We start from the raw sequence: 15,047 nt of genomic DNA on the forward strand, positions 1-15,047 counted from the left end.
GAGGCAGAGGGGACCGGGGGGGGACCACAGCTGGAAGGCCAGAAGGCAGAAGTCCAGGGGCTGGAGGAAGCACCGGTCAGGACCAGCTCAGTTTTGTCCGGGTTAAGTTTGAGATGGTTTAAGCTCATCCAATCAGAAATAAAAACAAGTGTGGTTTGAAATTTAAGAAGGGAATCGGTAGAAGAAGAAAGATCAAAAATTAGCTGATGGTCGTCGGCGTAGTTATACACGGAGACCTCCATTCTGAGCAGGGAAACAATGATAGGATAAATGTAAAGGTTGAAAAGAAGAGGGGAAAGGGAAGAACCCTGGGGGACCCCACAGGACACCGGGCGAGACGGGGCAGAGAAACCAGAGAGCCGGACAGCCTGCGACCGACCTTGGAGAAATGACGCGAGCCAAGAGAGGGCGGTGCCCTGGATGCCCGCTGCCCTGACACGGTCGAGAAGGATGGAATGGTCGACCGTGTCAAAGGCAGCGGACAAATCGAGAAGCACCAAGGCTTGAGGACAGTTGGAGTCCGCCTTGCTCTTTAGCTCGTCCAGGACCGAGAGGACAACCGTTTCGGTCGAGTGAACTGTGCGGAAGCCCGCTTGATAGGAAGCCAAAAGACGGTTGTCCTCAATGTGGGTCGACAGGCAGGAAGTGATCTGGCTCTCTAGCATCTTGCCTAAATACGGAAGCAAAGAGATGGGCCTAAAATTAACAGGGAGGGTTGGATCAGAACCAGGTTTTTTTTTAAATAGGGATGACCATGGCCAATTTAAATTGGGGCGGAACTGTTCCCTGAGAGATAGATGAGTTAAGGAGGGACAAGGGGGGATCGGGGCAGCCAGCAAATAGCTCCCTTAAGATGCGGGCCGGTCCACAATCGGCAGGGGAGCCGGACTTGACCTTCCTAAGCAAAGCAAGAAAGGATTCTTTCGAAATAGGGGGGAAGTGAGTAAGAGATGAAAACAAAGGGGGGAGAGAAAAAGGAGGAAGGGGTGAAGATGGTGGGGAGATGTTCCGTTTGATACTGACAATCTTCTCAAAAAAATAATCATTAAGGGAAAGACCGAGGGCTTGGGAAGGGATAGGGTTGAGGTTGACTCTATCGGATGCGGCCAGATTATGGACGATAGAGAAAATCTCCTTAGATTTATTAGCCGCTGAACACATTTTGCCAGAGAAATATTCTAATTTGGCCGAAAGAATAGCTCTCTTGTAGTTGTTTAAGAGAGACCTATATTGATCCCTCAGAAGGGGGCAGTAGTTGCGCCTCCACCGACGCTCTGACTGATGGAGAGACCGTTTGAGGGCTTTAAGATCGCTAGTAAAACATTTATTGGCTTCATGGAGACGACAGGCTTTAACCGTCCTAAGGGGAGCGACCAGGTCGCAGGAAGTAGATAGCCAGGTGTTAATGGCATCTACTTGATGGTCGAGGGGGCGGGCCGATAAATCCGGGTAAGAGGTCGCCAGAGAAGAATGAAGAATATTGAGATCCACCCGATTCCAGTTCCGTGCAAAGACGTTCTTGGGCAGGGGGGGCTTGTCTATGGCTGCCAAATCAATGGAGAAGGAGATGAACGAATGGTCAGACCAAGTACAGGGAAGAATGGTGGTCGAAGAAATGACCTGACTGGCCGACCAAATCTGGTCAAGAGTGTGACCATGAACATGGGTGGGGGCGTGAATGTGGGGAGTAAAGTTGAAACAGCGAAGAGTGTCAGAAAAATGTCTTTAGAGGCCTGATCTTCCCTGGGGTCACCAGGCCAATAATTGAAATCGCCCAGTAAAAGAACTGATGAGTTATTGATCACAAGAGTGGCCAGTAGTTCTTGCAAAGCGGGCAGAAAGTGAGGCATTGTTTGAGGAAGGCGATATACAAGAACTAAAGTGAGGGGGGGCGGAGAGATTCACCGAGCGGGCCACTAAGAAGTCAACTTTAGGTATGGGAGGGAAGGACAGGGGTTGAAACTGAAGAATGGACCGAATGATCAATGCCACACCTCCGCCAACTTTCCCATCAGGACGATCGGCCCGAAGGATGTAGTACGAGTCGGGGAGTGCAGATAGAACATCAGGCTGAGAATCTGCGGAAAACCAGGTTTCCGTCTCAAACAAGAGATCAGGAGACTCTGTGTCGAGGAGGTTGTAAAGTTCCAACTGATGCCTGCCCGCTGAGCGGGTATTAAGAAGGTAGGCAGAGGCCACCAACGGAGGACAGGGGGGGGGGGGGGGGGGGGGGGGGGGAAGGGGAGAGTACACGGGAGGAACGGTAAGCTGCTGACTAGACGAGGAAACGGGAGGGAAGGGGCGGCAATGTTCAGGGCATGAATGCGTATAAGCGTGAAAGGGCTGAGGGGCCAAGTACCTTGATATGTGAGGAGCTGCCCGGAGGTGTACCTTAAAACAGAGGCAGGGTTTGTGGCCCCGGGTCCCGACCGGGCGCAGACGGGCTTTCCTTTGGCGCGCCCGCTGCGCCGTCGGGGAGCAGTATTCATTTTATAGGAGGAGAGATGTGCGGGAGGCAGCCGCGACTAGAGCGCTACCCCTGCCTACTCCCAAAATGGCGTCCACCCTCGGCTCGATCCAGCACCAGATCTGCCGAACGAGGGATGAAGCTGAGGTAGGAGCAGGACAATGAGCAGAGATTTTTAAAAGTACAAAGAATGTTCACTTTTAAAAGAGGAAGGCGATCACGCACAAATTAATGCAGGGCTAAGAGTAACACAGCGCACAGCGCTAATGAAATAAAATCAAGCGTCTACACACTCACAGCCCCCGGCTTCCGCTCAGGGGTGAAACACAAGCCAACCCCCATATGTTCCTATCTCTTGATGGCCAGAAGGCATTTAATGCTGTTTACAGGCTGTTAGAGACTCCTACCGGGTGACCACCTGGTATGACCTGGAAAGGCTCCAGTTCCATTCTCCACTACATGTACGGGGCAAGGGAGTTGGACAATTACTGCTGACTACCCAGAGGACGCTAGATCCCTGTAGGAGGGAAGAATGACAAATGAGGTGGGACAAAAGACTCCAAAGGGAAACCCTGCTGTTGGAGAGAACACACATGCCAGAACTTGGGAAGCTACAGGGATACGGAACTTGGGAAGTGGTTGGGATATCTAGGCTGGGCGACCTTTTGGAGGAGGGGTCCCTTATTTTCTTCAGATCACTCCAATGTGAGTACCAGCTGAGTGACACCCAACTGTACAAATATTTGCAATTACAGCATGCATGGAGGGCGTAGAGAATAGACGCGTCCGACATTGCTGAGTATTCACCCTTGGATGGTAGACTACTTCAAGGAGAAATACCAGACAAAGCTGTCTCGTGGACAAGTCCCTAATAAATAACATCCTGGACAGTTTGAAGGCCCCTCAGGAGCCAATGGGAAACTACCACCGGGTAACTGGATAACATTGACTGGGAGGCCACACTAATGCACCCGAGAGAGGTGGCCATTAAATTAAGGCTGCGACTGATACAATTTAAGATCTTACACAGGGTGTACTTTGATAGGGTCCACCCAATTGTCTCCGTTGTAAGATGGAGAGAGGGACATGTATCCACACATTATGGGAAATTCCCGCACAGACAGTCATACAGGACCACAATAGTAGAGGAACTAAGCAAAGTAGTGGGGAGGGTGCTGCTGCCAATGGATGCTAAATGCGGCCTGTTTGGCATATCCTCAGAGGTCGACGTCCCCCGGCACATACTCCTTGGCCGGTAGTTGCCAAATACTTGGGAGCCCCCCCCCCCACCCCCACCCACACCCACCCATTGACCAAATGAGAACAGCCATGGTCCTTTACATGGGAGCATAGAAGGCAACATATTGGGCGAGAGGGAGCCCGATTAAGTTCTGTAAGGTTTTGGGGCCCCTGCTGAGATACTATGGGCTAGAGATGGTTGGGGAGACCCATGAGCCCCAGCCACCAACCTTAGAGTAGGAAGCGAAACGGTATGTGGAATTTTTTCGTCCAAGTGCACATTGTGTTTGTATCGAATATGGGATGCTGTCTTGTGGTAGCTATGCCAGTCTCAACTTGTAATTGTACCACTGCTGATTTGATTCAATGTACTATTGCTTTACGATGCTCTTCATTCTTAATGCCAAGTTATGTACCATACTGTTTCCCAAAACTGTATCCAGAAAAACATTAAAAATAAAAACAAGAGATTACTGCTAGCTTCCTTTGGTTTAGCAGGGTATCATGGTCATGAGCATTTGACCACATCGTTTATGTTGTTGTTTGAAGTGCCCTGCAAAGGTCCACACTTGATAATATTGTTATCCCAGGTGTGGGAAAGGATTACAAAGAAAATAACCAAGCACACACCGTTTTGCACAGACACAAGAGGGCTGGGGATTGCCCTGCTTTACAAAAAGAGGAGAGTGTTGTCGAGTAATGGATCTGAGATAACCGTAGACAGGTGAGCGATTATGTATAATGATGATAGGTTCCTAGCTTTTGAAGAGACGAAAAAAGGTTTGGGGTTTACCTGGGCTCATTTTCATATGCTTTTTAGCAGAGACCGCTCTATTCACATTGAGCCACTTTCTAGGCAGACTTTCAGCTAGCCTGATTTACTCTGCTCTCTAAGGAAACGAATTGAGAATTGGAGAGCAATGTGAGGTACACCTAGGCGAACGTATGATCGATGTGGAGTGGTGCAAGGTACTAGTAAACACAAAAGTGGTGTCAAGTAATGCTCACTTTCAATATATTTGAAATTTTACATAAACTATGCTACTTTGGCTGTATTGAATAAAATCTACATGAACAAGGCGCATACCTGTGTTAGATGTTCTGAGGTGAAAACAGACTACATCAGGGATGTGGAATTTAATATAATATCTACTTCTCCATGGGGCAGGTTGCTTCATAAATCTACTTGTCTGATAACAAAATCCCCTTTTCCCTTTTGTGCCATGTAATGTGGCGACTAATTATGGCAGCAATCTCATTATATAAGAGCCATGATATAGCCTTTTTGATTGTGCCAGGGCTCATACCATAGTAGGCTTTGAATACTAGCAATTCCCTTATGATGCCACATTTCCGCAGATCTACATACTAGGGCTGAAGTTAGTGTTAAGAAATACTTTCAGGGTTGGAATGCCATTATGAGTCTGTCCAAATCTACTAACTTGTATGTTTTTAAGGGTTTTCACCAACGCTTCGCTAATCTTATCCCATTCTGAGAAAGGTTGGAAATTTACTCCAGACTATGGCAGACGTAAAACTTCTTCCAGGGTTGGGGCAAGAAAGCGGTTGAAGGGAAAGTGAACTTGCAAACACACAGAATTTCGCATGAGCAAATCTGCACATGCATATTTGCTTATACTAAAATGCATTTCACACATTTTTTTCAAGATTACTATTTCTTGGCCTACTAATGCAACTTCATGTGAATTCTCGAACGCCGTATATCTGCCCTTAACGCGAGGACATATACCATGGGTGCACTTTTTGTTTAATTGGGCCCCTAATTAGGTCTGGCGTTAAATAAGATCTTTTGTGTTTATTGAAATTCTGTCTGTCTCTCTCTCTTTGTCTATCGGCTGGCTTCACTGTGAGTGACAGCATTCTGCTCTTTCAAAAGGAGCTTATTAGCACATAAAGTAGTTCTGTTCAGTGTCAGGATCTACTGTGGCAATGTGTGCTTTTTTTTTAACACAATGTTATTAAGTTTGCAATTATGTTCAATACATATCAACATGTCATTAGGTCTCGCGCCTAGCGTTGCAGTGCGTAGCATTGCTCGTGCAGCGAGAGACCTCATGTAGTGGGTTCTGAAAGCTGACCACACTCGTGCGTGTGCTTTTATTTTCGTCGGCTGCTATTGACTTTTGCGTGCGTCTTTGTAAAAAAAAAAAAAAAGCAGCACGCCATTGGTGAAAGGCGTGTGCATGTCCCAGCTTCTTTAGAAATGTAACCGCCCATTTCCCAGTGGTGTCTGTTACGTGCAGCAGCGGCATCTGAGACCTAATACTAAACATGTGTTTCTAATTAGCGCGCGTTCGCTCTGCTGCTGCGCTCCCTCGCTCCCGCTCCTCTGTGGTGTGCGCGCACTAGTGGTTTCGATTCCGTGCTTTTTCTTCAGGGTGCATGACGACAGCCGCACTGCACAACAATATTGTTGTTTGTTCGGAGGAATGCTTTAAACCCTAATCCCTTTCAGCGCGCCGCACAACATTAAAACAGTGCCTCTGCCTCATCTCGGTTCTTTCTTGTTTTAACTTGATATTACGGTCATCCGTCATCAAGGAAGTGCTTAGAATGCTGGTGGCGTCATGTGGCATGCCTGCTAAAGGTATTATATGATTTCAAATACGAAAAACCTGTTCAGAAAGCGCGCTATATAAATCTGCACCAGTGCAGTACGGCTCTTTGGTAGTTTTGATAGTGCAGCAGTCAAACTTGTTGCTTACAATATAAATAGAACGGGCATTGTGTCCAGCCCTACGAGCAATTTACTTTCTTCGACCAGCCTAATGATATTGTCTGTCTGTGCAAATACTTCCACTTTCACTCTAGTAGGATCTATTTTACAAATATAGCAGTCTGTCTCATACTCCATGGGAATAGATATCTATTCGTGTGGAAGAAAAGAACTCTAGAATGATATTGGTGTAGGTTAAAAAGTCAGGCGACTAATGCACTGTTAAGTCAGACCTAAAAATCCATGTAGGTTAATGACTGTCTTCCCCCATCTGTTGCTGCTGCCAGAGAGAAATACTCTAAATTATCTAGTAAAATGAGACACTTTAATAGCATTTCAATGCCATGTGTGTGCTCCTGAAAGTTTAAGCTCAGGTAGCTGGATAAATAACAAGCATTTGCAATGCAATAGGTCTCGCATTTGCTAGAGTTTGAGCTATTGGTATTGTAAATTACAATGCTTTTTATTTGTGTGGGTTTTGAAAACAAATAAAAGGCATTGTCATTACAATGCCAATAGCTAAAACTCTGGCAAATGCGAGACCTATTGCATTGCAAATGCTTGTTTTTCCTATTACAGTTGGTATGAGGCATGAAGCAGATCAATCAGAATTAGGCCAGCATTGTAACACGAGTATATGCATTCACTATATTGTCAATAGTACGGCTAACCTACTGTAGACCCAGTTTCATATGCAGAAACCAATTGTATACATCTGTAGTAAAAAAAATGTAATAGCAGTGCGATCTTCCCAAATCCCGTTCCGAACCCTATCTTGTAATAACATACCCCTACCCTCCTTTAACCTCACACTTGTGTTCGCTAACTTGCAGCGTTCTGTACAGTGCTCCTACAGATGATATCTACGTATGTAAGGCATTTATGATGAAGGGTTACCTGGGATGTCCGTGCGTTCCTGGATGGGAGTAGTCGAATTCTGTGTTTGGTCAGAGGAATGTCCTACACAGTTTGGGAACAATCAGGACCCATCAGGTCCATAGCCTTTAGTGACTCCAGCATTTGGTCCCACTCCCGAGATATGGGTATTTTGAGCTGTCCCCTTTGTTCCTCCCGCCGGAGTGTGGCACTCTCCGCCCCTCCTTGCCAGACCAGCACCGTATGCCATACATGTATCTGGGGAGGAAAGGAAGACTTCCACTTCGTGGTGATGGCACGCTTTGCCAGTGATATGGCCATATCAGCGAATCTGTTTTGTGTTTTCTGGTCTTTCGGTGGGGGTGTAATCCCAAAAGGCAGCTTTCCGCTGTGTCCCATTCTGACTTGCCTGTTATGTTCCTCTATATATCTCCTATTTTGGTCTAGAACCTCCCTAGCTTTGGGTAGTTCCAGGTCATGTGAGGCAGATCCGTGTCCGATATCCCGCACCTGGGGCAACCAATCTGAGCGTCTGTAAATATGCAGTTAAGGCGGTGCGGTGTAAGATAGGCCCTGTGTAAAACCATATATTGGATGTACTTGAATTTAACTTTGCGGACACCTTTTTGGGGAACTCTAGGGTAAAGGCCCATTCCTTATCGGTGAGATTCCGCCCTATGTCCCTTTCCCATTTTGTGCGCAGGGGTCCAAGTGAAATACCCACATGAGCTTGGATGCCCCTGTAGAGCCAACGAACCAGATGTCGTCCTCTACCCATCAAATGTACTGCATGTACTAGTCCATGCATTGGGGGTTCATTTCCATTAGGGGACCAGTGTTTTTTGACGTAGTGTATGATAGTGGCATGAATTAAGAACAAAGTCTGGGGAACTCCCTGGGTCTGGGCAAAGATATGATCTGCCAATACTCTGTCTGTGAATAGGCTGCCTATCGGTTCCACACCCTTCCGCGTCCAGTGGAGAATACTGCGGCTAGTAATCAGACCCGTGTTAGTTGGAATACCTAGTAACGGGATATTAGCTGAGTATGGAACAGCCGTCTTAGTGTATTGCTGAGAACGTTTCCAATATGCCAGGGCAACCTTAAGTAGAGAGAGGCTGCAGGGCTGGCACCGGGCAGAAGCAGTGTCTGTAGAACTCCCCTGGCCAATTTTTGCAGTGTGTAGTCAATTTCTTGCAAGTTACGCCTGGCCAACCAGTACGATAACCACTGCAGTTGATTGGCCATGCAATATGCTTTAAAATCGGGGGGGCCCCAGTCCTCCCTCCTCTGGTTTCAACCTGGGTTTTGCCAGGCTGATCCTCCTACATCCCCTCCCCCATATCAAGTCTGTCAGTGGGGTGTCTAAGCTATGAAAGGGCCTCTGCGGATTCAGGAGCGGTAGGTTGGTAAAATATTATAAGAGTCTTGGGAGGAGGACCATCTTGAATATAGCTACTCTCCCCATTTCGGAGAGGGGGAAGTGATGTCCAGAATGTAACCCGGGCCTTTAGCAAGCGAATAGCTTTCATGACGTTTCCTTCTAGCAGGTCCTGGGGTGTTCTATAAATTTGTATACCTAGATATTTGAAGGTATCTGATGCCACCCTCAGGGTCACAGGGCCAAAGGGAATAGGTTCCGGATCTTCCCTATGTTCCATGTAAAATGCATGTGATTTTACTGCATTGATGGCTAACCCTGAAATGGCCTCAAACTGTCTAAATATAGAGGGGGTGGGTTCGAGGTCTCCCGTTAAGTCATGAAGGTATAATTTAAGATCGTCAGCATAGGCTGATACTACATGTTGAGTCCTCCCCAGTGGAATCCCCTTCCCTGCTCCTTCCACTCGAGTTTTAGAAGGAGGGGCTCTAGGGCCAGTACGAACAGGATCGTGAGAGGGGGCAGCCCTGTCTAGTACCTCTTGCCACCAGATATGGGTCAGAAATATGAGAACCAGTATGAACTCGGGCAGTGTACAATAGTTTGACCCATTGTATATATTTAGGTGGTATGCTAAATTTACTCATGGCTACGAACATATAGTCCCAATATATTGTGTCAAATGCCTGTTGGAGATCAAGGGAAATACACCCCTTTTTGCAAGAGAGCTTGGCGGCCGCCTCCATCACGCAGTGGAAACGGCGTATATTCAGGGATGTATAACCGCCCGGAACGAAGCCACATTGGTCTAAATGGATCAGTGTAGGGAGGTTGGGGAGGAGGCGACGGGCCAAAATTTTGCTGAGTATTTTGTACTCTGTAGATAAGAGGGAAAGGGGACGATATCCCACCATGTCGCATGGGTCCCTGTTCAGCTCAGGGAGGGATATGACTAGTGCTTGCATAGTTGTCAATGGGAGGGTACGCGTTTCATGTGCTGCCTTGTATAAGCATTCAAGGTGGGGAGTTAGCTTACCTGCTTAGGTGGAAATAAAATTGTGCTGGCAGTCAGTATAATCCTGGGGTCTTATTGCGCGGGAGTTCCCCTATGGCTTCCTTGATTTCAGACTTGGTGATGGGACCCTCCATCTACGCCTGAGCTGCCCTTGACAATCTAGGGTATTGTAAGCCGTCCAAGAACCCGTTACCCTTTTCTGGTCACACTGGTATGGGTGCGCTGTACAGATTCTCATAGTATTCCTTAAAGGCTTTGTTTATTGCTGCTTGGGTATACACCACAGTGCCATCTGGCAGGGACACTTCTGGTATCGTTACCGGGGGGGGGGGGGGGGGGGTGCATCTCGTGTAAAGCGTGCCAGCAAGGTGCCAGATATGTCCGCCTCAGCGTGAGAGCATTGGGTATATGTTTCCCGTAATAGGGCTATGTGAGCCTTTCTCCTGTTCAATTGGGCATAGATCCGGTGCCGCTTATGTACAGAGCCCATCCCTCTAACGTTCCAGGTCACTATATTGTATTTACCTTGTGTAGACATGTCTGAGTGTACCTGTGAGTAGTATACCGTTTTGAGTCTGTACAACAAGTAGAGTAAACATAGCAATTGAAGGTTTGAGCCTCCCTCCCAAAACATTCAAGTTGTCAAACTCTCCAATTCTATGACGAGCACAAGAACTTTGCTGGTCCAAACATTGAACAGAACATTGTGAACATCCACACGGTTAAGTGTTGCGATACTTGCAGGGGGGGGGGGGGTTGCTCCCACAGATCACATTACATCTCCTTACCCGACAGAGCTACACACTAACAGGGACCCACACTTTGACACATCACCTAGGGGATACCTGGGGGGTAAAGATACATTAGCAGAGATAGGTAACATTAATCTTACTTCCCTTTCACGTAGGTTCATACTCTGTAACAGTGTCCGGCAAGCTCTGCGCAAGCTACATTATCCAAAAAGTGTCTGTACTACTTGCGGGGTTGATGGATGGGAACATCAGGTCATTGCTATCAGAGTCTGAGAGCTCTATGTTGTCGTCCGAGTGTTCTGAGGGGGATGGTGGGGGAGGATCTCGCAGGGCAGTCGCAGCAGCTATTGCAGACTCTTGATCACTGTAGTTGCTAGCCCTGCGCTCCCAGTTGCCCCACAGTTCGTTCGCGAGCCCAGATTATAAGTACCAAAGTGTCCCCTTCCCACCTCTTACATGCCAGATCATCATGCAGGGTCTTATGTGGTTATTGCGTGTCCAGCCATGTTCTTGACAATGTCCAGATGCCAGCTGACTGTGTGTGGCCGTAGTTACACGTAGGGGGTTGAGCAATAAGACTGTGCTTAGACCGGCAGAGCGTATTGATCAGCGGCCCGCGAGCTCTCCCAGCATGTCGGACCTCGCCCGCAACCACTTCCACCCTGCCTCTTCGCCGTTGTCGTTACACACAGTCCACTCGTAGCGGGTATCGCGATCCCGGGTCCGGCCCCAAGATGCAGTCAAGGGTCCAAGCCCCAAGGTGCTGTCAAGGGTCCCAGCCCCCGCCAGCATATCACACCGGAGGCCAGCGGCTGGGATTGCCATAAGCTTCAGCCTCAGTCACGCCGCAGCCTCTGGACCGGCTCCGATCCCATCCGGTGCACTCGGCACAGACACAGCTCGGCTCACCCACAGTCGAGGGGTTTTCGTCTCCGACATGGGTAGCAGGATAATCCCTCTAGGCCTGGGCTTCAGTGCAGGCCGTACTTCACCTCGGCATGGCACATCACGGGTCTCCGCAACGCGGCCGGCCTCGGCCAGTCGCATCCATTCATCTTCGGTGCACAGGTGATATTCCTTAGTGAGGGAACTCCCATAGGCCGTCAGGCGCGACAGCGTGCCGTCGCTGGGTATCGGCGGCATTAATATAGGCGTTGTATTGCCCCTGTATGGATTCCGGTGCCGGGGCCCGCCATCTCAGGCCTCCGCACCACGCCCGGTTAGGCTTCGCAGGGGCAGGCACTCCTTCACACGGTATTTCTCCGTGAGTGTTTCGCGTTCCACCTTCATAGCGGCTCTGCACCATACTGCCGCGCTTAGGAACCGGTAACGGGGAAGAGCAGATAGAATTGTCCCACGTATCCAAAGTATTCAGCAGGATTAGTGAGTCCTACAGCAGAGCTCCGTCAGGCTGCGGCCGCCATGCTTGGCGGTTAGCTGGCAATGTGTGCTTTTTGAGATGACAAACCATTTTGCTTTTGCTAATGTTTGGTATAACGGTGAGGGCCTAGCAGCTCCCACACCAATAAGGTTTTACAAAAAGCATGTTTAAATAAGACATGCAGTGACATAACCAAAAGGCTGACTACCAATTTCAGACCTACTGGCTTTGCAAATGCTTATTTATTTTTATTTTCCCATAATCTTATTGAAACTGGTTACACTATTTTTGTATTGTGATATTTTTTAGCACTGCCACCATACATCAACACACTTTACCAAATGATGCTGCAAAGAAATGGTATGTGAAAATTTACAGTAGTTTAGTGAAATGTTTTTTTTCCCTACTTGCTTTTTTTTGTGAACATTTTATTTTGAAAGCAAAGAATCATCAATCTTGCTTTCAAGCTTCTACAAAGATATGCATCTTTTAACAGAGCATTCTATATATAGCCCCATATTGCTAAAGTTTGAAAACGTGTACACATTTTTATACTGGAGTCACTGTCAGTAGTGCAGTCGGAGCTTACATTTACTTAGAGGGCTCACACAAATAATAAAGGCTTTGCATGAATGAACCACAAATACGAGACTGAACAGCATTAATACTTGGACACAAATATTACCTTAACTGCAGACAATTCCCTCCTCTGATCCATAATGTAGTATTGTAAGCTGGGCAGTTAAAGGGTTTGTTATGTAGGGGTTTGGGCCTACTTTTCCCAAGGACAAAATACACATGAGAACTTGTTGCCCTCGATCCTAAACAATATGGCCTGGGTTTTGGGCTATAGGAATTACACACCCCTTCGTCGACACATGATTGGCAGTGTAGAACGGTGCAAGGTTACTGGAACAGATTGATAAAATGTCTACAGCAGACCCTCAACGATTAAACATTGGGTATTGGGATTACACACACAGCAAAATAAAGGGAAAATGTGACCCAAATGACTGCTTTATCCCTGCATGTTTCAAAGAGGCTTATTACCATACAAAACAAAGGCCCCTCTTTCTACGAGTGGTGGAAAGATCTAACTTGTGGATACTTGCTGAAGAATTGCTAATGAAATGAGTTTGAGCCGACGATAGGGTGGGAGAGGACAGCACAGATTGGAGAGAAATGTGTGTGAATTTGACAGACAGAGACAGACTTGGAATTCACAGAAGAGGTGAGGTTGAGGCAATGTAAGCTGGGAGGGAGCCAGTTTGCAGCAAAGGAGCCAGTTTGCAGCAAAGGAGCCAGTTTGCAGCAAAGGAGCCAGTGGGGCATTGATGTCATGTTAGACAATCGGATTAAAATGTAAATATTTTATAACTGCACTATGGGGGTTGAGGACTCAGATTTCTGTTTATTTTAATTGCATTATTAAAAATATTAAGTGTTAGAAAAAGTCTTACCATTGTTCTACCTTGATGTTTCATGCACCCTTCCCCTTGTATACTTATACTTTGTGGTTTGTAAAGTGCAGAAGTGAAATTTTAAGACTTGAATCCTTTTTTATAACCCAGAAAATGTCTGTCAACAGAATATCATTTAAGTTGTCTGTGGCTTTTTATAGGTGACCTCCTAAAAGGTTTTGAGTCAGATGGATATTTTTCTGTCAAAATACTTATTTCACATCTTTCTTGTCTACTGTCCAATTGCTGTAGTCATGTTGGGCTTCTCTTTGGTTCAGGGAGACGCTTATGCACTATAAAAAGGTACCCAGTGGCAACGCTGGACGTTTTCTAGGACGTGGTAGTGTTTAAACACCCACCTGTGTTCGCTAATCTTTAATAAACTGTTATGCCCCACAAAACTGTTTGACCACAGAACCCATATTCCTACATGTGACGCTATGTTGCTCCTTTACTATATGAAATCGATTCGTCTGTCTTCCCCCATTGCAATCAGTTCAGGTTAACATAATGGAAACCGACCACACACAAAACGCAATCACACTCCTTGCCCTACCTTAACCACGCCTGGGACCTCACCCCAAGTTAACATAGTATCTTGGTATGGTAGCAGACACGCTTGATTTTAGTGAGAGTTCACCAGCAACTGTATTAGTACTTCATTCCATAGGTTAAAACTCCATGCAGGAAGTTGTTGTAGAGTCATCTGTTGACGCAGCATATGCAAAGATCAATCTTCATCACAAATACAGGGCCATTCTCTTTGTCGCATTATATCATCCATTAAAAAGGCAAAACCTTTTTATTCGGCAAAATCAGTTCAGACCTTTCAGTTACTCTCCAATTATAGACCACCAGATGTTCAAATTACCATTTTTATTGCTCTTTATAACATTTTGAATGTTACTTTATGGATGCTCATGACAATTAAGCATTTCACAGAGGTCTTTTTTTCCCTGCGCTTGAGGAGACTTCATAATGCCTTACCGACAATCGCTGCTGGCTCCAGAGTGAAGATCAAGGTCCGTGGCGAGCGCTGCGGTAACCGGAGGTGTGCGGCCTTCGCGAACTGGGCTGGCGACTTCCCGTATGGAGGGGCCGGTGAGCGGCGGCTCGAGCGCGGTTTGTTGGGGACAGCCGGCGCTGCATACAGAGCTGCTTTCCAGCAGGTAGGAGGGCCTGCGGCGGTGATTTGGGGCCCCTGCCGATTTGCATCTGATCTCTGCTGCTGTGGGAGTCTCGGCGGCTAACTTTAGCCTCGGCGGGCCTGCGGACCGTGGACACCGGTATCCTCTGGGTCCTAGACAGTGAGGTCGGCCGCGCGGATTTAGGCGCCCCCCTCTCCCCCCTCCCCCTCCTCCTGCTGGACGGCCTTCCTTTGTGAATCTGCAGTGGTGGGATGGGCGGGGTGTGGTGCCAGCTGATTCTGCACTCCAACGGCCTTGTCGGGCCGCGGTGGACGGCCGGGCGGCCTTGCTCGCTGTGTTGCCAGAAGCCCCGATCTTGGCAGTGCTGTGCTCCAGAGTTGCTGCCGCAGCGGGAGGCCCTACCTATATTCTTGGTGGCAGCGATCGGGGAGTTGGGCTCGTTCCTGCGTGACACCCTGCTAATTAAAGGAGAGAGAGTGGGGGGGGGGGGGGGGGGGCTTTTCCCTGCATAGTCTGCTTGGCGGGCTGACCCCCCTCCTGCAGGAGATCGAGGGAGGGTGGGATACCGGGCCCCACCTTACCGTTCCATTT

General features: G+C 47.7%; 2 protein-coding genes across 5 annotated transcripts in view; one reads left to right on the forward strand and one right to left on the reverse strand.

Annotated features, from left to right (window-relative positions):
* The window catches only part of PHTF2 (putative homeodomain transcription factor 2), a 514,204-nt gene extending 499,664 nt beyond the window's left edge, over window positions 1-14,540 (reverse strand). Inside the window, exon 1 of the mRNA XM_085653986.1 lies at window positions 14,296-14,540. The gene's annotated coding sequence lies outside the window, so the exon portion shown is untranslated. The remainder of the gene's footprint in view (window positions 1-14,295) is intronic.
* The window catches only part of TMEM60 (transmembrane protein 60), a 206,412-nt gene that overhangs the window by 39,199 nt on the left and 152,166 nt on the right, over window positions 1-15,047 (forward strand). The window lies entirely within an intron of this gene.

The sequence above is a fragment of the Triturus cristatus genome, chromosome 4_1 (assembly GCF_964204655.1).
Source record: "Triturus cristatus chromosome 4_1, aTriCri1.1, whole genome shotgun sequence".
Classification (NCBI taxonomy): Eukaryota; Metazoa; Chordata; class Amphibia; order Caudata; family Salamandridae; genus Triturus; species Triturus cristatus.